At 37.0% G+C, this 24601-nt stretch overlaps 1 protein-coding gene across 3 annotated transcripts in view; it reads right to left on the bottom strand.

Annotated features, from left to right (window-relative positions):
* Positions 1 to 24601, bottom strand: part of BBS12 (Bardet-Biedl syndrome 12) — an 87597-nt gene that overhangs the window by 27395 nt on the left and 35601 nt on the right. For all 3 annotated transcript variants that reach the window (XR_009503367.1, XR_009503365.1, XR_009503366.1), the window contains exon 3: positions 6463 to 6640. The gene's annotated coding sequence lies outside the window, so the exon portion shown is untranslated. The remainder of the gene's footprint in view (positions 1 to 6462; positions 6641 to 24601) is intronic.

The raw sequence follows: 24601 nt of genomic DNA, 5'->3' as shown, positions 1-24601 counted from the left end.
GAATTAATCAGTTTTCCATTAGAGTTCTGAAAATGCTTATTCATTCAGTTCAGCAGTATAGTCAGTTACCAGAAACCTGTACTTGTCAGAGTCTTTTCCATGAATTCCTTGAAGATGAAACACTTTTATAGAAACATTTCTGCAAAAGTATCAGAGTATACCCAGAACTGTCTGTAAATGACAAAAGACTTAAAAATGACCACGATTAAAGATTTGATGAAAGTTCATAATAATGCAATTGACAAGGAAATATAGTTATTTCTGAGATATACATTTTAAAGTAATAACTAGAATTATGACTTATAACATTATACCAGAACACATAAGATTTTTAGGAATTTCATGTAATGTCTGAAACATTTATATTAAAATATTTCCATACAAATAACCCAAAGAAAGTTTAGTATTAGTTTTTGTTTGTTTGTTTGTCTTTTTATACAGCAGGTTCTTATTAGTCATCAATTTTATACACATCAGTGTATACATGTCAATCCCAATCGCCCAATTCAGCACACCACCATCCCCACCCCCACGCGGCTTTCCCCTCTTGGTGTCCATACCTTTGTTCTCTACATCTGTGTCTCAACTTCTGCCCTGCAAACCGGCTCATCTGTACCATTTTTCTAGGTTCCACATATATGCGTTAATATACGATATTTGTTTTTCTCTTTCTGATTTACTTCACTCTGTATGACAGTCTCTAGATCCATCCACGTCTCAACAAATGACTCAATTTCGTTCCTTTTTATGGCTGAGTAATATTCCGTTGTATATATGTACCACAACTTCTTTATCCATTCGTCTGTCAATGGGCATTTAGGTTGCTTCCATGACCTGGCTATTGTAAATAGTGCTGCAATGAACATTGGGGTGCATGTGTCTCTGAATTATGGTTTTCTCTGGGTATATGCCCAGTAGTGGGATTGCTGGATCATATGGTAATTCTATTTTTAGTTTTTTTTTTTTTTTTTTTTTAATTATTGCACCTTTAATTATCATTTATTTATTTATTTATGGCTGTGTTGGGTCTTCGTTTCTGTGCGAGGGCTTCCTCTAGCTGCGGCAAGTGGGGGCCACTCTTCATCGCGGTGCGCGGGCCTCTCACTATCGCGGCCTCTCGTTGCGGAGCACAGGCTCCAGACGCACAGGCTCAGTAGCTGTGGCTCACGGGCCTAGTTGCTCCGCGGCATGTGGGATCTTCCGGGACCAGGGCTCGAACCCGTGTCCCCTGCATTAGCAGGCAGATTCTCAACCACTGCGCCACCAGGGAAGCCCCCTATTTTTAGTTTTTTAAGGAACCGCCATACTGTTCTCCATAGTGGCTGTATCAATTTACATTCCCACCAACAGTGCAAGAGGGTTCGCTTTTCTCCACACCCTCTCCAGAATTTGTTGTTTGTAGATTTTCTGATGATGCCTATTCTAACTGGTGTGAGGTGATAGCTCATTGTAGTTTTGATTTGCATTTCTCTAATAATTAGTGATGTTGAGCAGCTTTTCATGTGCTTCTTGACCATCTGTATGTCTTCTTTGGAGAAATGTCTACTTAGGTCTTCTGCACATTTTTGGATTGGGTTGTTTGTTTCTTTAATATTGAGCTGCATGAGCTGTTTATATATTTTGGAGATTAATCCTTTGTCCGTTAATTCGTTTGCAAATATTTCCTCCCATTCTGAGGGTTGTCTTTTTGTCTTGTTTATGGTTTCCTTTGCTGTGAAAAAGCTTTGAAGTTTCATTAGGTCCCATTTGCTTATTTTTGTTTTTATTTCCATTACTCTAGGAGGTGGATCAAAAAAGATCTTGCTGGGATTTATGTCAAAGAGTGTTCTTCCAATGTTTTCCTCTAAGAGTTTTATAGTGTCCAGTCTTACATTTAGGTCTCGAATCCATTTTGAGTTTATTTTTGTGTATGGAGTTAGGGAGTGTTCTAACTTCATTCTTTTACATGTAGCTGTCCAGTTTTCCCAGCACCACTTATTGAATAGACTATCTTTTCTCTATTGTATATCTTTGCCTCCTTTGTCATAGATTAGTTGACCACAGGTGTGTGGGTTTATCTCTGGGCTTTCTATCTTGTTCCATTGATCTATGTTTCTGTTTTTGTGCCAGTACCATATTGTCTTGATTACTGTAGCTTTGTAGTATAGTCTGAAGTCAGGGAGTCTGGTTCCTCCAGCTCTGTTTTTTTCCCTCAAGACAGCTTTGGCTATTCGGGGTCTTTTGTGTCTCCATACAAATTTTAAGATTATTTGTTCTAGTTCCATAAAAAAACGCCATTGGTAATTTGATAGCGATTGCATTGAATCTGTAGATTGCTTTGGGTAGTATAGTCATTTTCACAATATTGATTCTTCCAATCCAAGAACATGGTATATCTCTCCATCTGTTGGTATCATCTTTAATTTCTTTCATCAGTGTCATAGTTTTCTGCATACAGGTCTTTTGTCTCCCTAGGTAGGTTTATTCCTAGGTATTTTATTCTTTTTTTTGCAGTGGTAAATGGGAGTGTTTCCATAATTTCTCTTTCAGATTTTTCATCATTAGTGTATAGGAATGCAAGAGATTTCTGTGCATTAATTTTGTATCCTGCAACTTTACCAAATTCATTGATTAGCTCTAGTAGTTTTCTGGTGGCATTTTTAGGATTCTGTATGTATAGTATCATGTCATCTGCAAACAGTAACAGTTTTACTTCTTCTTTTCCAATTTGTATTTCTTTTTCTTCTCTGATTGCTGTGGCTAGGACTTCCAAAACTATGCTGAATAATAGTGGTGAGAGTGGACATCCTTGTCTTGTTCCTGATCTTAGAGGAAATGGTTTCAGTTTTTCACCATTGAGAATGATGTTTGCTGTGGGTTTCTCGTATATGGCCTTTATTATGCTGAGGTAGGTTCCTTCTATGCCCACTTTCTGGAGAGTTTTTATCATAAATGGGTGTTGAATTTTGTCAAAAGCTTTTTCTGCATCTATTGAGATGATCATATGGTTTTTCTTCTTCAATTTGTTAATATGGTATATCACATTGATTGATTTGCATATATTGAAGAATCCTTGCATCCCTGGGATAAATCCCACTTGATCATGGTGTATAATCCTTTTAATGTGTTGCTGGATTCTGTTTGCTAGTATTTTGTTGAGGATTTTTGTACCTATATTCATCAGTGATATTGGTCTGTAATTTTCTTTTTTTGTAGTATCTTTGTCTGGTTTTGGTATCAGGGTGATGGTGGCCTCATAGAATGAGTTTGGGAGTGTTCCTTCCTCTGCAATTTTTTGGGAGAGTTTGAGAAGGATGGGTGTTAGCTCTTCTCTAAATGTTTGATAGAATTGACCTGTGAAGCCATCTGGTCCTGGACTTTTGTTTGTTGGAAGATTTTTATTCACAGTTTCAATTTCATTACTTGTGATGGGTCTGTTCATATTTTCTATTTCTTCCTGGTTCAGTCTTGGAAGGTGATACCTTTCTAAGAATTTGTCCATTTCTTCCAGGTTGTCCATTTTATTGGCATAGAGTTGCTTGTAGTAGTGTCTTAGGATGCCTTGTATTTCTGCGGTGTCTGTTGTAATTTCTCCTTTTTCATTTCTAATTTTATTGATTTGAGTCCTCTCTCTCTTTTTCTTGATGAGCCCGGCTAATGGTTTATCAATTTTGTTTATCTTCTCAAAGAATCAGCTTTTAGTTTTATTGATCTTTTCTATTGTTTTCATCATGTCTATTTCATTTATTCCTGCTCTGATCTTTATGATTTCTTTCCTTCTGCTAACTTTCGGTTTTGTTTGTTCTTCTTTCTCTAGTTCCTTTAGGTGTAAGGTTAGATTGTTTACTTGAGATTTTTCTTGTTTCTTGAGGTAGGCTTGTATAGCTATAAACTTCCCTCTGAGAACTGCTTTTGCTGCATCCCATAGATTTTGGTTCGTCGTGTTTTCATTGTCATTTGTCTCTAGGTTTTTTTTGATTTCCTCTTTGATTTCTTCAGTGATCTCTTGGTTATTTAGTGACGTATTGTTTAACTTCCATGTGTTTGTGTTTTTTACTTTTTTTCCCCTGTAATTCATTTCTAATCTTATTGTGTTGTGGTCAGAAAAGATGTTTGATATGATTTCAATTTTCTTAAATTTACTGAGGCTTGATTTGTGACCCAAGATGTGATCTATCCTGGAGAATGTTCCATGTGCACTTGAGAAGAAAGTGTAATCTGCTGTTTTTGGATGGAATGTCCTATAAATATCAATTAAATCTATCTGGTCTATTGTGTCATTTAAAGCTTCTGTTTCCTTATTTATTTTCATTTTGGATGATCTGTCCATTGGTGTAAGTGAGGTGTTAAAATCCCCCACTATTATTGTGTTACTGTCGATTTCCTCTTTTATAGCTGTCAGCAGTTGCCTTATGTACTGAGGTGCTCCTATGTTGGGTGCATATATATTTATAATTGTTATATCTTCTTCTTGGATTGATCCCTGATCATTATGTAGTGTCCTTCCTTGTCTCTTGTAACATTCTTTATTTTAAAGTCTATTTTATCTGATAGAGTATAGCTACTCCAGCTTTCTTTTGATTTCCATTTGCATGGAATATCTTTTTCCATCCCCTCATTTTCAGTCTGTATGTGTCCCTAGGTCTGAAGTGGGTCTCTTGCAGACAGCATATATATGGGTCTTGTTTTTGTATCCCTTCAGCAAGCCTGTGTCTTTTAGTTGGAGCATTTAATCCATTCACGTTTAAGGTAATTATCGATATGTTTGTTCCTATTACCATTTTCTTAATTGTTTTGGGTTTGTTTTTGTAGGTCCTTTTCTTCTCTTGTGTTTCCCACTTAGAGAAGTTCCTTTAGCATTTGTTGTAGAGCTAGTTTGGTGGTGCTGAATTCTCTTACTTTTGCTTGTCTGTAAAGCTTTTGATTTCTACATCGAATCTGAATGAGATCCTTGCCAGGTAGAATAATCTTGGTTGTAGGATTTTCTGTTTCATCACTTTAAGTATATCATGCCACTCCCTTCTGGCTTGTAGAGTTTCTGCTGAGAAATCAACTGTTAACCTTATGGGAGTTCCCTTGTATGTTATTTTTCATTTTTCCCTTGCTGCTTTCAATAATTTTTCTTTGTCTTTAATTTTTACCAATTTGATTACTATGTGTCTTGGAGTGTTTCTCCTTGGGTTTATCTTGTATGGGACTTGTCGCGCTTCCTGGACTTGGGTGGCTATTTCCTTTCCCATGTTAGGGAAGTTTTCGACTATAATCTCTTCAAATATTTTCTCGGGTCCTTTCTCTCTCTCTTCTCCTTCTGGGACCCCTATAATGTGAATGTTGTTGCGTTTAATGTTGTCCCAGAGGTCTCTTAGGCTGTCTTCATTTCTTTTCATTCTTTTTTCTTTATTCTGTTCTGCAGCAGTGAATTCCACCATTCTGTCTTCCAGGTCACTTATCCGTTCTTCTGCCTCAGTTATTCTGCTATTGATTCCTTCTAGTGTGGTTTTCACTTCAGTTATTGTATTGTTCATCTCTGTTTGTTCTTTAATTCTTCTAGGTCTGTGTTAAACATTTCTTGCATCTTCTCAATCTTTGCCTCCATTCTTTCTCCGAATTCCTCGATCATCTTCACTATCATTATTCTGAATTCTTTTCCTGGAAGGTTGCCTATCTCCACTTCATTTATTTGTTTTTGTGGGGTTTTATCTTGTTCCTTCATCTGGTACATAGCCCTCTGCCTTTTCATCTTGTCTATCTTTCTGTGAATGTGGTTTTTGTTCGACAGGCTGCAGGATTGTAGTTCTTCTTGCTTCTGCTGTCTGCCCTCTGGTGGATGAGGCTATCTAAGAGGCTTGTGCAGGTTTCCTGATGGGAGGGACTGGTGGTGGCTAGAGCTGACTCTTGCTCTGGTGGGCAGAGCTCAGCAAAACTTTAATCCACTTGACTGTTGATGGGTGGGGCTGGTTTCCCTCCCTGTTGGTTGTTTGGTCTGAGGCAACCAAACACTGGAGCCTACATGGGCTCTTTGGTGGGGCTAATGACAGACTCTGGGAGGGCTCACGCCAAGGAGTACTTCCCAGAACTTCTGCTGCCAGTGTCCTTGTCCCCACTGTAAGCCACAGCCACCCCTCGCCTCTGCAGGAGACCCTCCAACACTAGCAGGTAGGTCTGGTTCAGTCTCCCCTGGGGTCACTCCTCCTTCCCCTGGGTCCCGATGTGCACACTACTTTGTGTGTGCTCTCCAAGAGTGGAGTCTCTGTTTCCCCCAGTCCTATTGAAGTCTTGCAATCAATTACCACTAGGCTTCAAAGTCTGATTCTCTAGGAATTCCTCCTTCCACTGCCAGACCCCCAGGTTGGGAAGCCTGACGTGGGGCTCAGAACCTTCACTCCAGTGGGTGGACTTCTGTGGTATAAGTGTTCTCCAGTCTGTGAGTCATCCACCCAGCAGTTATGGGATTTGATTTTGCTGTGATTGCATCCCTCCTACCGTCTCATTGTGGCTTCTCCTTTGTCTTTGGATGTGGGGTATCTCTTTTAGTGAGTTCCAGTGTCTTCCTGTCGATGACTGTCCAGCAGCTAGTAGTGATTCTGGTGTTCTTGCAAGATGGAGTGAGAGCACGTCCTTCTACTCCGCCATCTTGGTTCCTCTCTCTGGTATTGTTTAACTGAAATGAGAAAGACATAAAACAGTAGTCCTTACAGAGAGGACCATACTATCCAGGCTAGAGTTTTGAAGCTGACATGGTGATTAGAAGAGCAGCAGCAAGGTCCAACTATATACATATATGTAGGAGCCAGAACTCAGTGGTTTAGGCGGATAACCGTAAGTTGGAGGGACAAGGAAACCTGGCATACTCTGTTTTAAGAGAGTGCCACACGGAGCAAAGTAGATATTATTTACCTGCAATCAGAGAACTTTACTGGCTAACAGATCAATGAGCATCAGGGAGAACCCTAAAAACTGGACTTGTAGGAAGTGTGTCATGAGTCCTGTGGATTTCTTCCAAAAACATGGTTTCTTACAAAACTTCTGGTAATAAGAGTGAGTTAGGGAGAGTAGTCTCATATTGCTTAGTGTTTTATACTCCCTCTTCAATTTATAGCTACTTTTTTTCTAAATTAAAAAAGTAGTACTTTATTATAAAAATTTAAATGATATAAACATGTTAATATAGAAAAAAAATTCCCAACAGTTTCATTCTCTAGATATTAACTGACTGTTGCTTAATCTCCGAAACATTTTTCTTTACACAACAGGGAGGCACTGTGACCTGGCAGTTGAGAAGGCAGGTCTGGGAATCAAACTGCTTGGGTGCAGATCTTAGCTCTGTCACTTACTGTGTGACTGTGGGGCAAGAATCTGAACTCTCAGTGCCTTGGAATCCCATCTGTAAGGTGGGGGTAACTACCTACCTCCCAGAGTTGTTGGGAAGATTAACAGTAGCATTTATAGAGCACTTGGAACAGTGCCTGGTACATGATAAGTGCTGTTTTTGTTGTTGATGATGATGATGATACAATTACATATAAGTAGATATTTACACATACAAATATAAGGTAATTTATCTGTATATATAGCTTTATCTTTACAAAATTAGGGTCATAATACACATACTTTGGTGATACTGATTATTTATAGGTTGAACCTTTGTGATGTGTCTTCCATACCTCTTTGGACTGTTTCTCTTTTTTCTCGGCATTCTGCATGATTTTTCTCAAGCTTGTCCTCCATATTACAGATTGATTGCGCCTGATCAATTCTGCTACTTGTTGTTTCAGATGAATTCATTATTTCTTTAATATCATTTTTAATGAATTTAAATGCATATGACATCAACTTCAAAAGGAACTCAAAGGTATAGAGTGAGAAACTCCCTTGCACTTGATACCCAGTTCCTGCCTAGGAGCCAGCACTTTTGTCATTTTCTTGTGGATCCTTCCAGAGATGTGTATGTGAAAACAAGTAAATGTAAATAAGTATTATTACATGAACAGTAATTCTATAGCCCTTTTTCCATACCTTCCTTACAATACATCTTGGAGAGCTTGGATTATTATTATACAAATATCTGCCTCATTTCTGTTAATGGCTGCATATTGCAGTGTATGAATTGTCATAATTTATTAGGCTGGTCTCCAACAAATGGGAATTCATGTCATTGCCAATAGTTTACTAGCACAAACAATGTTGCAATAAATAATCTCACATATACATCATTTTATACACATATGATTCTACACATATTTTACACACACATATGTCACACAGAATAAAGTCCTCTTACTGGCATTTGTTATTTTTATAGATATTGTCAAATTGCTTCCCAAAAAACTTGCATGGTATTATTTTTGTCTTTAAAAAACCAACTATCTACAGTTAAACTAATTTATCTACAATTGAATATAGATAACTAAATTAGCCTACATTTTAATATCTAATTTAATTTAACTGCTTTTTCCCTATACCTTCTTCATTGGGATATAAAACATTTGCAGACTCCTCACTGTAGATATACTCTATAATTTATTTTAGGGTGTAAAATCTTTCCAGTTTATTACGTGAGAATTTTATCTTGGATGTCTTCTTCTAGTATAGATTTTTCATATATTTTTTTGCATATTACATTCTATTCTTTTCTTTAAATTTTTAAAAATTCAGCTTCTTTTCTTTGACCCAAAGCTGTACTCTGGTCTGTTCTCCCCACAGGAGATCCTGGGGGAATAGTGTCTTTGCTAGTGAGATCATCAGTCCTAACTGATCTGGGCCCGTTACTTCCACCCAGTCCACAGAACAAGGGAGCAAAGCGAAATTTTGGTGGCCCGGCTTAGGCCAAAAACTAGCTGTTGTGAAGAAGAGAGTTCCTTTTTGGACTTCTTACCCTCACCAATCCTCATCCCACAAATGATTAGAGAGAGGTTCAGTCTCTTGGCCACTGTTTAATAATATTTATTTTGGTCTTTACTGAAGTTTTTGGTTATTTCGTTATAAGTGTTCTTGGCAAGAAGTGGACATTTATTTTGGTCCAAACAGTACAAACTTAAACTTAATCAGTAAAATATTAGTTAAGCAGAGAGAGAAGAAAATTTCCCCATCCGATACTTGGCCTGCTTACCTATTAGGTAATTTGATTACAAAAGTCTTGAAAAGCAACAGATGAATTCAGCACTTTTAATTTCAAAATGATATAGGAGATTAGATATTAGGATCCCATTCTCTTATTTTATTGAATTTTATTTATACCCAACTTATCCCATTATTATCCATAATAATAATAAAATAATGTTAAAAATGGCAGACACATTTAGCACTTTCTATGTGCCAAGCACTTCTAAGGATTTAATATGTATTAAAGCATGACACACAATGGCTATACTATGCATAAGGCTCTGTGCTCCAGCAGAGATGGCTTGTAAATCTGCATCAGAGCTTCCTACTGGCCAATATAAAAATGGAAAGATGATCAGCTACATCACAGTGACTATAGGATAAAAATAAGCCAATTTGTCAGGAGGAGTATGGAAAATTCTTGTTTCTGTGAGCAAGAGAAAATTCTTCTATGGTTATTCAAAAAATGGAATGTGTAGATCACACCAATGTCAACCTTAACTTAATAATTAGGTCTATAAACTATTTCTTTATAACTTTCTGCAATGTAGGCAGAGAGTTTAACATCCAAGCTTAGTTAAGTAAAAGTAATTTTACAAGAGGCCAACATGCTATGCTGTACAGAGAAGTTTTTCTGTAACCTGTCTTGTTCAAGGTATGAAATTTAGCCTATTTTGAGGGATGGATAATCCATTAAGAAATCCTCTGCAAATATGATTTTCCAAACTGGGATTTTATAGTTATGAGGCAGCACAGAATTCACAGGTATACTCTGTTAGGTAACTAACAGGCAGACTTCCCATGTTATTATTTGAGGAAAGAATCATAAGCTTCAACAGTCAGCCAACTAAGGGATTTTTACCCTATTGAGAAAGTATGAGAAGCCTAACCTGGATGCATGCCTCTTTATGGAAGTAAGATTAGGGAGTGTCTGCCAACAGGCCAAGATTCTATAGTCATTATTGTGGTAGACTCTATTATTGGCTTCGACTCTTCATCCCATATTGTAACCTGGAGCTTGCCCTGTGACTCAGTAGTTCCTCCTGCTAAAGGTGAAGTTAGCTATTCCACTGGCTTGGGAAGAAGTGACAGGATGCCAATTCTGAACCTAGACCTTAAGAGATCCTGCATATTTTTGCTTGTCCTCTTGTGCGTATACCATCACCATGAGATGAACTTTACTTTGGGTGGCAGCTGCCCTTTTAGTCTGGGCCTCAGAATAAACATGCGTTGAGAAGAGCTATTCAAGCCTATGGGTAGACTTGTAGCACGAGGCAGAGCCAGGGGCTGCAGGCAGAGGCAGAACTGCCCCAGCTACTTCACAGATCCATGAGCAAAAGAAATGCTTTTGTTAAATGCCACGGGTATTTTTTTGTGATTACACAGCAACAGCTGACTGTTGCAATAGTGTTAGGTCAGTTTCCAACATATGTACAAATAGAAAACGGAGGTTCTAAATATTTACCCCATAGAATATGGCAATGATAATTTTAGCTTGGAAAATTTTTAAGGCAAGTTTATCAAGCATCCAATTTGACCATAAAAATATATTAAGAAATACTAATAGAATGCCCATCTATCATTAAACAATGCAAGTTCTTGGTAAAGCCTTGAATAAAATGATAGTAGCAATCATTTTTTTTTAGAGGCAAAGGTAAGAAAGTTATTACACTAGGCACATTACATTATCTCATTTTACTTTCAACAGTTATGCAAGGTAGAAGGTAAAAATGCAAACTCTTGCCAGCGAATGTTGGCCAACCAATGGTTACTTAAAAGAGTTAATTTGTAAATTCCCTTTAAGTAATAAAACCTTTGGCTGGGTGTTCTCCATTCTATTATTAACTAAAGAGGCTCGGAATCAAATTGGCATAACTCTGAGGTTTGGAAACTACACTTTTCAGGTCAGTTTGCCTACAGAAATCAGACTTAGTACCTCTACTTCCTCTTGCAAATATTTTCTGGGCCTATGACAATTTTTAGTAGTTTCCTTAATTTTCTATCCTCTTGACTTGTTAGTGTTACAGTGATTTTATTACAGTGACCAGAAGTGAAGATGTTTAGTCAATTGACATTCTTACTTACCTGAATGAAAAGTAAAGTCACATTTTGCTTGGGTTTCAATGAACCTCTTCACTTGAAGGCACTCGGTCTAGACTTTTCACACTGTTGTAGATTGAAACACCTGGGCACTCTCATTTTGCAGCTCCTCCTACCAAGAAGAGGCATCTATTCCCCACCCCTTGAATCTATGCTCTTCTCATCTCCTGCTTTGACCAAAAGAATGTGGTAGGAGTGTAGCTGTGTGACTTCCAAACTAGACCTTAAGCTTCTGCCTTGGTCCACTGGGAATCCTGCCCTGAGACTGACACAGAGGCAGCCAGTCTAGCTTACTGAGAATGAGAGGCTACTGGAGAACCAAGTGCCCCTACTGATAGCCAGCACCAACTGCGAGATATGTGCCAGAGGCCATCTTGGACCTTCCAGCTCAGCTGACCTCCAGCTGTTTGCCCAGTCAAAGCCAGCAAAGTAGCACCAAGCCAATGCACAGAATCGTGAGAAATAGTAAATGGCTGTTGGCTTAAGCCACTAAGTTTTGGAGTGATTTATTACACAGAAATATACAATTCATACTTTTTCTTCTTATTCCTGGTAGCATAGTGGAAAATATTAGATAATTTGGAAAAAGGTAGTGAACTAAGGAGAATGGGCAGTAAACTCTATGAAGATGGATCACATGCTTTACTTCATAGACAGGAAAGGGGGGAAATGAAGCAAGTCTCATTGCAGATTGGAAGAGATGAGTGACTCTGCAGATTGGGGCAGTGAGCAGCAAGTTGTAGAGGAATGGCTCCGCCATGGCACACTGGTGACCTTGCACATATCCAAATAGGCCAGGTTTAGACTGCAGCCTGTCGTAAGTCTGGCGGATCCTCCTTATGGTTTTCCTGAAACATGAGAGCATGAAGGCTTGCAATACCAGGACACTTCTTACTCACTTCCCTATCTGTCAGGGAGACTGACAGGAGACGGGTTCTCATCACCTCCTGGGTTCTGAGAAGGTGTGAGGCTTTCTGCCTTGCCCCCATTAGACAAAGTGCATGCTATAAAACTGTTGAGCTGCAATCTAGAAGTCCCTGCTTGGCAAGAGTATGCTGCAACTGCTTTGCAGTCATCTGGCTCTTTTGTTTCAGTGACACCTTTTTGGTCTGTAGAACAAGAACTGTGGGAAACTGGCACCTTTGGCTACTCTTCTTTTCGCTGTCTATGTAAGTAATAAATCATCTAAAGCTAAAAAGGGCTCATTTTGTCTTTACTGGCCAAATATGGCAGGCCTTGGACGTGGCCTTCACTGCCGTGTGCTTGACACAGGTCAGTAATGAAATCAAAAGAACCAGTCATAAAGAATTAAAAAAACAAACAAACCCCAAACTGTATTTCTGTAGTTGAGGTGGGATAGATTTGACACATTTTCTGACATATGATTAAGTGGATTACATTCTTCCTCCTTCAATCTTCTTTAAAATGTACAGAACATAATATGACAACTATAATAGAGAAAATAAAAAATAGTAACTGCAAAATTAAATGGGAATTACATGTTTTACCAATTTAGGTTTAAGTGATTTCTTCACTGATCTGTACGAGTTCTTTACATACTAAAGACACTATTCTGTCATATTTGTTGAATATATGTTTTCCCAATTTATCTACTTTGGGGGCTTTCTGATATCCAGATTTCTACATTTTTATATAACCAAATCCATAAATGTTTTCATTCAGCACTTCCTTCATCTTTTCTAATTTAAAAAGTTCTCCCCACTCCAAAGTCTTGATAAATATCTCCTTTTATTTTCTGTGACAAAAAAATTAATTCTTCAATCCTTCCAGAATTTGTTTCAGTAGACAGTGCAAGGTTAGCCTCTTAACATTTTTTTCCTAACTAGCTAATGAATTTTCCCAGTGCCATTTATTTCTTAAACCTTAACTTCTCCATTGAATTTTTTTAAGTTTTAAAAATTTATTATCAAATTTACATGCAGTACAATTCACTCTTCTAGTGTGCAATTTGACAAATGCATAGAATTATGTGATCACCACCAGGATCAAGTTTCATCATCCTAAAAAAAAAGTTTGACCCCTCAGTAGTCAAATTCTTCCTCCACTTCTTAATAAAAGGCTTAATGAGATATAATTTACATACCATGCAACTCACCTCTTAAACTGTGTAACTCAGTGGGTTTTTTTTACTATAGTCAAACAGTTGTGTAAGCATCACCACAATTAATTAATTATGTTGCATTTTGAGTATTCTTCGTGCAAGCATGTGATTTACAAGTATCTTTCCAAGTCTGTGACTTGTCTTTTCATTCTCTTAACAAAGCTTTCAGAACAAAAGCTTTTAAGTTTGAAAATCCAATTTATCAGGTTTTTAAAAATGGTATCACTTTTGGTATCATATCTAAGAATTCTTTGCATAACCCAAGGACACAAAGATTTCTATGTTTTCTTCTAAAGGTTTTATAGTTTTATGTCTTACTTTTAGGTCTATGATCGATTTTAAGTTAATTTCTGTATGAGGTGTGAGATACAGATCAAGGTTCATTTTTTGGAATATGAATATCTAATTTCTGTTGAGTTTTAATGCATCATCCTGTTAGATTTTTGTAATATAATAGGATCTATTGTTAAGCTATTTTTCTGCACCATTAATCTGTTTGATACCTTATGCATTTGATAATCTAATGTCAGTATCAGATTGTTTTTATTACTATAACTTTATAAACTTAAAATATATATATATACCATAAGGTGAACCTATGCTTCCCACCCTATCCCAAATCTCATCTTCAGTAATGAACACATGGAATCAACACTTCAATTATTTGTCATCCATGTCCCTAACCAACCTTTACAAGTTTATCTGTACCACCAATAAATGCATCTCAATAAATAAAAAACCTGTGCTCTGGAAAGATAGCCTGGGTTGACTCAGATGTAAAAGTACAGTAAATATTTGAAACTTTAGCTCATATGTCAGTGAAGGTGCAAATACTTTGACATAAATGGTTCCAAGTTGTTGAAATATTTAAGATAAAATTCATGAGTTCTCTTTTTTTTCCTGGTCATTGTTAACTGTCCACAAAGGAAAAAAGTCAGAAAAATAAATCAGTAATACTGGGAATTTAAATTCACTACCATGTAAATATTTTTCCATATAAACAGAATTTGGGTGAAACAGATATTGTCTCTACAAAAGAACCTGATTCTCAGAACTGCATAAATACACCTATGATATTAAAGTCTTTAAGGAAGCACATAGAATTTAGGGAAACTTATTGTGAAAATTCCTGCTCCAAAAATGTTTATAAAAATTAACTTATTTTCTTCTTTCATTCTCCCCACTATCTGAATGTGAATAGAGTCCCTAAAAGGTAAAACACTGGACATTAGAAGGAATAAGAAGAAAAGCAAAAGACCTGAATTATAAACAGAATAACAGAAGCTCTGAGTAACCAAAAAGTACCTGTGAAAACAAACATCCTGTGTTCAAAACCTAAGCAAGGATTCTGCCCACTCTGGGCACACAGAGTGCTACTTCTGCTCCAAGTAAATAGCAAACTAAATGAGCCTGTTTTTATTAATGTCAACAGTGAAAGTGGTCTAGCCAAACTAGTTTCTACCTTATGCAGATATCATTCATTCTTCCACAGTTAAAGATTTTTAAATTTGTGCAGGCCAATATGGAGGATGGGGTACTCATCCATGAATAAAAACATAACAATTTAACTGACATTCACTGAGTGCTAACCATGAGCCAGGTACCGTGATTATCCCACGTGTCACCTTGGGTCCAGCTTTCCCTGCTTTAATCCACTTCTCTGCTTAAAATTATTCCACGGCTGCCCAGTAATTCCAAAATGAAACAAAAACACCTATATCTGGGGCAGACAGCCCAGCTCTTGCCAGCCAGCCTCTCTGGGCTCCTCCCTGCAAGTCCTCCTTCCTATTTTAGATCTCCAGCCCCAGACAGACTTGCAGGTTCCCAAAGGTACCCTGACTTTGATGCCTTTGCGCATGCTGTAGCCTCTTTCTCTCCCTACTCTTTCCATTTCCAAGGGAGTAAATGTTCCTTCTTTACATATCCATAGCATAATCTGCCCATGACTATACCAGCACTGATTTCACTGCAAAATTGTTCCCTCCCTCATCTTTGTGATTCTAGTGCTTAGCACAGAATAACAGTCAAAAAATGTTTCTTGAATGAATAGTGGACATTAAGATACAAGCTGGAATAGTGTGAGCTTAGGTAGTGGAAATATTTGTTATAGTGAAGATGAGAATAATCCTTCAGAGAAAGAATATGCCTTTAAAAATGGCATAAAGGTGTAATTTTTCAAAAGCCAACTACATTGATGGCTATGGATGCAAACTCTCTCATGCAGGGTTCACAGGAATCCAGAAACTCGTTCTTATTTGTGAGGGTAAAAGAAAGGTGTGGACTGGGCTTCCCTGGTGGCGCAGTGGTTGAGAATCTGCCTGCCAATGCAGGGGACACGGGTTCGAGCCCTGGTCTGGGAAGATCCCACATGCCGCGGAGCAGCTGGGCCCGTGAGCCACAATTACTGAGCCTGGGCGTCTGGAGCCTGTGCTCCGCAACAAGAGAGGCCGCGATAGTGAGAGGCCCGCGCACCGCGATGAAGAGTGGCCCCCACTTGCCACAACTAGAGAAAGCCCTCGCACAGAAACGAAGACCCAACACAGCCATAAATAAATAAATAAATATTTAAAAAAAAAAAAAAAAAAAGAAAGGTGTGGACTTATAAATAAAGGGGACAAGATGCACATGGCTTTGTATCAGTCAACAAGAGGTAAAAGCCAGAGGACTAAAGTAAACCTTAGTTTTCATGATTCATCTAAGGCCGTAGAGCTCTAGTTTTTTCCTGATACAAGCTTGGAAAAAAATGCATAAGTGGCTCTAAAAAATTATACTGGCAGAGATTGGTCTAAAGCTTCTGGGACCATAATGAATGCACAGGACTTTCTTTGGAAGGGTAAAATTAGATTGGTGTGCTATGAGTCAATAGGAACCTAGGAACAACTTCAAGGGATAAGTAAGGAGGAAGAGGAAAAGAGAGAACTCCAATATTATGGAAATATTACTGGACTTGGAGTTATAAGATCTAAAGGAAAGTCTGCTTATCCTTTTTTAATACTGGCATAGGCTAGTCATAACTTCTTTATGCTTGTTTCCACATTAGAAAGAAGATGATAAAGTGTCTCTGAGACTTCCAGTTATTATAGTAGATTGGGCCAATAATGGAGATCTACTCATTCCACAAAGTTTTAAAACAGGCTTGAATGTAAGAAAGAGAGATCTCCAAATAATAAAATAAAGAGGAAACAAGAAGCTAAGATGTAGAGGGTGAGAGAGAGCTAAAAACACTCACAGGGGCATTAGAACAAGATATACAACTAATGGGCTGGGGATTTCTAATAATAGGAGGAAACAGGTTAAGGTGTGTATGGCCCCATGCATGCTAGGTGCTAGACAGAGGTTTCTTCATAAACCTAGGGGCCCAAAAGGCTCAGAAATGGCCTTTCGGCCATAAAATGGGGCCCAGAAAACTCCAACATCTATCAGGGATAGGCATGGAGGAAAGCCAGTTGTATACTAAGGATCTCTGTTTGGTAGAAGGGTTATATATTGATTAAATTTTATTAAATTAAATATACATATTAAAATTGAAGAGTAACCACTCAAAAGAATAGAAATAATATGTTAACCTTCTTCTCGTCTAGTAGATCAATAACAGACTGTAAAGAAGAAAACAAGAATTAATGTCACTAAAATGACCATACTACCCAAGGAAATCTAGGGATTCAATGCAATCCCTATCAAAATACCAAGAACAATTTTCACAGAACTAGAAAAAATAATTTTGAAATTTGTATGGAAACACAAAAACGCCTAAATAGTCAAAAAGTCTTGAGAAAGAAGAACAGAACTGGAGGGATCACTCTCCTTGACTTCAGACTATATACAGAACTACACTAATTTCGTGGTACTGGCACGAAAACAGACACATAGATCAATGGAACAGAACAGAGAGCCCGGAAAAAAATCCACAAACTTATGGTCAATTAATCTATGACAAAGGAGGCAAGACTATACAATGGAGAAAAGACAGTCTCTTCAATAAGTGGTGCTGGGAAAACTGGACAGCTGCATGTAAAAGAATGAAATTAGAACATTCTCTAACACCATATTCAAAAATAAACTCAAAATGGAGTAAAGACCTAAATGTAAAGCTGGAAACCATGAAACTCCTAGAAGAAGACATAGGCAGAATGCTTTTTGACATAAATCATAGCAACATTTTTTAGATCTGTCTCCTAAAGCAAAAGAAATAAAAGCAAAAATAAACAAATGGGACCTAACTAAACTTAAAAGCTTTTGCACAGCAAAGGAAATCATCAACAAAGTGAAAAGACAACCTACTGAACGGGAGAAAACATTTGCAAATGATATGACCAATAAGGAGTTAATATCCAAATACTTAAACAGCTCATACAACTCAACATCAAAAAACCAAACAACCCGATTAAAAAATGGGTAGAAGACCTGAAGAGACATTTTTCCAAATAAGACATACAGAAGGCCAACAGACACATGAAAAGATGCTCAACATCATTAGTCATCAGAGAAATGCAAATCAAAACCACAATGAGATATTACCTCACACCTGTTAGAATGGCCATCGTCAAAAAGAACACAAATAACAAATGTTGGTGAGGATGTGGAGAAAAGGGAACACTTACACTGCTGGTGAGACTATAAATTGGTGTAGCCATTATGCAAAACAGTATGGAGGTTTCTCAAAAAATTAAAAATAGAACTATCATACAACCCAGCAATTCTACTCCTGGGTATATATCCAAAAAATCCTGAAAACACTAATTTGAAAAGATAATGCACCCCAATGTTCATAGCAGTATTATTTACAATTGTCAAGATATGGAAGCACCCTAAGTATCCATCAACAGATGATGGATAAAGAAGATGTGGCATATGTATACAATGGAATACTACTCAGCCATAAAAAAATGAAATTATGCCATTTGCAACAACGTGGATGGACTTGGAGGGTATCATGCTTAGTGAAATAAGTTAGACAGAGAAAGACAAATACGGTATGATATCACTTATATGTGGAATCTAAAAAATAAAACAAACTAGTGAATATAACAAAAAAGAAACAGATTCACAGATATAGAGAAAAAATAAGTGGTTATCAGTGGGAAGAGGGAAGGGGGAGTGGCAACACGGGGTAGGAGATTAAGAGATACAAACTACTATGTATAAAATAAATAAGCTACAAATCAATAAGCTAGGATATATAGTACAACATAGGGAATATAGCCAATATTTTATAAGTATAAATGAAATACAACCTTTAGAAATTGTGAATCACTGTGTTGTACAACTAAAACTTATATAATATTGTATATCAACTATAATTCAATTTAAAAAAGAAAAAAAAAGAAGAAAATAAGAAGTAAAGAAAATTCATGGTAAATAAACACAGAAAAGGTGGTGAACATATGTTCAACTATATTACTAATCACAATAAAAGTAAATATATTAAACTTATTAGCACAAATTAATGACAATAATATATTAATACTCAGCTCATAAAATTTTAAGATTTAAATGAAATTAGATGCTATGTAAATTTTTATTAGTTACAACACAAAATGTTCACTCTCAATCCAAGTTCAGGTTTTGCTAATGACCTTTAAGACAAACCAACTGGAAGATACTTTCCAAAGCATTTAGAGAGTTCAGTACTCAGCTTTCCATAACTGCCTCTCATTTAATGATTTCTTTTTCTCCCAGCAGACCAAGAATGGCAGCCTCCTGACAAGATGAAGCACCCATGTCATTGAAGACCTCTGGCCTTGTTAACTACTCAACATCTGTTTAGTGTTATTGGACTTAAGTTGGAAAAGAAGAAGGAAAACGACAAATTTGGCTTCCAATTTACTTTGTTCTTTGTTCCACCTCTTTAAGAGTTCAACTTGAATCTGTTTTACAATGTAAACATCATGTCAAAAATACAAAGCAAAACTCTGAATCACACAAAGAGAACCGTGGACACTGTCTATCCCAGTGAGTTTCTGGTGCTGTTCTAAAGAGCCTGCAAGGCTTTGGGCGCCACAACAGGGTGGGTGAGGGAGGGTTCTGAGCAGGAGAGCCCCAGGTGCCTTCCCATAGCTTCCTCAACCTGTTTGGGCTTCAACCCGGCTTCCGTGTGAGATTTTATTTGAAAAGAGTACCACATTCTTTGTTCAACAGAGGATGAAACAGAAGTTCAGAGAAGGTAAGTGACTTGCCCACTGTTGACAAAGCAAATAAAAAACCAGGGACTAGAAATCAGCCTTTTTCTCTAATACTGTCTGTACACTAGAGACATGATTTTGTTTTTTCTCCTAACAAAGGAAACTCAGGCATTGTGTTAAGTGCTGGGACTAAAAACATAAATAAATTGTGGTCTCAGCCCACTGGGACATTTGACTCTATGGCATCACCCAGGAGAAAGTTTTTTTAAGAGGGATGGAACCATCAACAATTTTTAATGCAGTCAAGGGAACCAGGAAGATAAGAACAAAATAACCCAAGGAAATTAAAAAAAAAAAAAAAAAAAGGAAACAGACTCACACTTTTAGAGCAGGTGAAATTTGACCTTTACTGGTTATTGCTGTAAGTGACTTTACATGTATACCATCATCATAATATAATATAGATCACTGAAGAAATTTACATCTCCATAGACCTTTAAGAAGAAAGTAGTTAATCATTTGCTAATATGGCCTAGACTAATGGGCTCCAAACTTTTCTGATCACATGTTTGGGGGGTCCCCAGGACCACACTCACTTCTGACAACAACTGCAAGTTCAGGCAGTCCCCAAGACCACTCTCAGGTTTGATAATTCCCTAGAAGGACTTACGGCTCTCACTGAAAGCTGTTATACTCACAGTTATGATTTATTGCAGTGAAAGGATACAGATTAAAATCAGCAAAGGGAAGATACATACAGGGCCGAATCCAGGAGGCGTCCACGGATAGAGCTTCCAATTGTCCTCTCCCTGTAGGGTCATAAATAGTGCTAACTTTTGGCAACAATATATGACATTACACATGGAGTATTGCCAACTAGGGAAGCTCACCTGAGTCTTGGTGTCCAAAGTTGTTACTGGGGCTTGGTCAGGCCTTTAGCATCCAGAGCCTTTGAAAGTCAAGCCAATGCTACTGTATGGCTGAAAGTCCCTACTGTAAGTCAGATAGTTAAACTATCCAGTGTAGCCTGAGGTCGCCAGGTAAACAGAGACATTCTTATCAGACAGGACATTCCAAGGGCTCAGAGATCATCTCCTGGGAGCTGAGGGAAAAGGCCAGGTCTTTCTTTAGATAAGGATAATTCTTTACCTTTATAAATTTATAAATTATACACGTGTTCTAAATGTAAGTGCATAATGAACATTATGAAATACATAAAAGTAGAATTTTTTAAAGGAATACATAAAAAGTTAAATACTAGATCTGGAATAAGGAAGCCTAAGTCTCATCCTACTCTGCCATGAAGAACATCTTTGTGCCTTAGTTATCTCGTCAGTAAAATGGGACAATCAACATTGTTCAATGAACAACAGAGTTCAATATCTGTCAGCTGTTATTATTATCCAATGGGTATCTTAAAAAGGAAATAGAGTATGAGTGTGTTAAGGGATGGATCTTTTCTTGGAGCAGTTACATTTGGAAAATTTAGTAAGGGTGGAGGGGAAAAATACTTGAAAAACCAACAACAACAAAGAAAAATACTTTGCTCTGAGGAAGTTCTTAAAGTTGTGCTAATATATATGATAACGTAATAGATGGTACTGAAATAGTTAGCTTGAACAACTGGTACTGAAAAAGAGCTAAATGATTTACCAAAAAATTTTAAAGACATTAACAAGAGAAGAAGCCAGAATGGCTCAATGTGCCCACATGTTAAAACATTGCTTTGAAAAGAAGATGTAAATTAAGTAAAATGAAACAGTAAAGAATTGTGGAAGATAAAAATGGCTTTATTAGCAACTAACTATATGGATTTTTCTCTGGGCCTCAGTTTCGTTATCTATAAAATGAGGAGATTAGAGGAGAGAATCTATAAAATCCCTTGTAGCTGGAAAATATTACCACACGGACTTGGTCCTCAATAAAGGGGAATATGCATATATATACATATTTTTTTTTAAATATGTGTTTTACATACATTTGCTTAGTAGCTAAGAACCAAGATGTACTTTTCTTTCTGTAACTGTATTTTTCTTACGGGAAAAAAAATAACATCATTAATAAAGAATTGACATAAGATTTGTCAATCAGTGAAGAAACAATTGGAAAAACTAAGAATTAGAAAAAAACTACTCATTATCTCTGAATCTGGCTAATATTATGATTAGGATGGTGATGTCCTCAGAGAAATTAGAACAATTAAGAACAAAGCAAATTTAAAATGATGCTTGTTTTCTTTGTAAAATAAGTAAAACCTTAGATGTAAGAATATAAAGGCATAATCTACAAGTGGCTAATGGAAAGAAGGACTTCTGGAAATTCATGAAAAGATTTCAAAGGAAGTAGATTGCTTGCAAAACAGAGCTTATGAAATCAGTGGCAATGCTAAATTGAGTCAATTCTAAACATGCAATCCTGGAACCAGAGGAGTCAGTGTTGAACCACATCGTTTTAGCCTACAAACATTATTGCAAAAGGAAGTGGACATTTTCCAGAACCTCACAATACTGAGGTCATTTCTAGAAACCAAAGGTCTTAGAAATACGAATAGTGCTAAAGAAATATAAAAAGAGGTATGAAACTCCGGAGCATATGAAGAAAGAAAGTGGGAAACGTTCAAATTCATAGAGCCTGGAAAAGCAATAAGCAAAAAAGAAAGGAAGGAGAATCTAGGATTGTCAGCATATCAGTAGCAATTAAGAAAAAATTACTGGCAACAATATAAAAGAAAAAATTTAATTGAGCTTAGGGAAATTCAGTTTGATAATTGGTAAAACAGATTGCAATAAGGTTTGCTGTAACTAAAAATACTTGAATTACCTAATTCTCTTTGGTAAGTATCTTGTTATAGGAATTCAAATTTCCCAGAATAAAAAGTAACTATAAACTAAAGGTAGTCTCAAAGAACTGGATTAAATCTCAAAATATTATTTGGCCAATTACCATAAGATACCATCCCCAAATAGAACTGATTTTACAGCAAGGCTGTTTTTCAGAGAGTTCTGAGGACAGAGATTCTATAGCTCCTTTGGTAAACAATCCAATATTAAATGAACCCTACTGTCAAACATTGTCTTTATGTTTCATCAGACTTGCTTTTCTCATAGGTTAAGATAGTATCTTAGTCAATCTTTCCTGTATTCTCAAGTGGAGGAGCCTGAATATCTTTTAACCTTCTCTTGACGACTCAGTTTTCCCAAAGCACAAATCATAAATATAGAGCTCAAAAATGAAAGATCATGAAGTGAATTCTCCCCTGTAACCACCACCCAGGTCATGAAATAAGAACCCTGCCAGCACCCAAGACCCCTCCTTGTTCTCCTTGCCAATCGCCACCCCTCCTGCCTCCCCAAAGATAACCACTGACCTGACTGCTAATGCTCTGGTTTACATATGCCTATTTTGGAAATTTACAACAATGGTTAAACCATGTGTTCTCTCTTTCTTAGTAGCATTTAAAATTGAGATATACTTCACACAACATAAAACCCTCCACTTTAAAGTGTCCATCAGTCTGTTGTTGTTGTTTTTTTTTTTTTTGCTATATTCTCTATGTTGTGTATCTGTCACCACTATCTAGTTCCAGAACACTTCTACCACCACCCCTCCCCACCGGCCCCCTGCCAAACACCCTGTGCCTATTAGCAGCCTTTTGTTCATTGTTATGCTTGTGAGATCCATATGCTGTGTTTAGCAGCCAATGTTTTTTTGAATAGAGCCTAAGGAGTAAAGCACAGGTTTTTCTAATTAATTTTGGTTCCATACACAAGACTAGCGGTTTCAACCCTGGTTGCACACTAGTATCCACCAGGGAGAGTTAAAAATCACTGATGTGTAGGCCCCATCCCAAATAAATAAATGACAATTCGATGGTGTAGAAGGAGCATTAGCAGCTTGAAAAGCTTTCTAGATGATTCTGTTGTGTAGCCACGGTTAGGAACTACTACAAACAACTAATCAGAAGACTTAACCTCACCAGAAGTAGGCTCTAGTTAACAAGACTGATTCTCTTGGGCCCTGGGGCATACTGAATTAGAATCTTCAGCGGCTGGGTCTGGGAATCTGCATTTTGACAAGAAGTTCATGTGCTCCTTATAAGACAGTTTCAGAAATGCTGCAGGAAACCAATAATTATTTCTAAGAAAATAAATGACTTCATCAACAGAGGTTTCTACTGCCTTTAAACAAGAAAACACAAATGCTAGTTTAAAATATTTTTAATACACCAAAAAGAAACTATTTTAACGTATAATTTAGAGTGATGAGGAGAAAAATGTACTACATCTGCCTCACTTCTTTTGTTTTGATACTAGCCCAAAGTGGAAACCTATTGGGAAGTAGCCTTTTCCACCTCCTGCTCTGAGGTTAACACAGGAAAACAGGTCTACTTTTTTTAGACGTCAAACCAGTCTCAGTGCTGTCAACAGACTGTGCAATTCCCAATTGCTTTTCGTTCGTAGTGGAAAGTGTACAAAGAATCTTCTTCACATCACCAGATAAACACATTGGGAAATTTTAAAAATGCAATTGCCAAGAAAAATGGCAAACAAAATGGAAAAGGAAAAAGAAAATTCAGAAAAGAAAAAGAAATCTCCAAATAGTCTGAAACAGACTTCATTTCATATTGTAGTATGATACTAACAACTTCACATACGGAGAAGTAAGAACGTTTTGTTAGAAGCTAGAGTTTGCTTCGTGCCCTTGTAATAGCCCTTGTAATGTGCTCTTATCACCTGCTCCTGATGGAGACAGCTTATATAACCAGGGGCAAGGGCAGGGCTTTATGTAGTACTTTCCAGATCCTCAGCTCTTAATAATGTATCGCTCTCTTTACTGAAGGGTATCTTCCATTATAACAAGAGGTGTTCTCTTGTTCTACCGCCTCATTATAGACATGACCTCATAATCGTTCACCTTAGCAGCTGGACACTGACAGTAAACTAGGTTCTGTTATTTAATGCATTAGTTCAATACATGATATGGTGTTAAAGTTGTCTGAATGTACTAATACATTTTAAAATAAAAATTTAATTTTAGTATAGTTTAGATGTATAGACAAAATGTGAAAATAGTCCAGAGAATTCCCATATACCCCGCATCTAGTTTCCCTTATTATTAAGATCTTATTTTAGTATGGTACATTTATTACAATTAATGAGTCAGTACTGATACATAA

The sequence above is a fragment of the Balaenoptera ricei genome, chromosome 5 (genome assembly GCF_028023285.1).
Source record: "Balaenoptera ricei isolate mBalRic1 chromosome 5, mBalRic1.hap2, whole genome shotgun sequence".
NCBI classification, from domain to species: domain Eukaryota; kingdom Metazoa; phylum Chordata; class Mammalia; order Artiodactyla; family Balaenopteridae; genus Balaenoptera; species Balaenoptera ricei.
The sequence above is the reverse complement of the archived record's forward strand: the minus strand, read 5'-3'. Positions and strand labels throughout refer to the sequence as shown.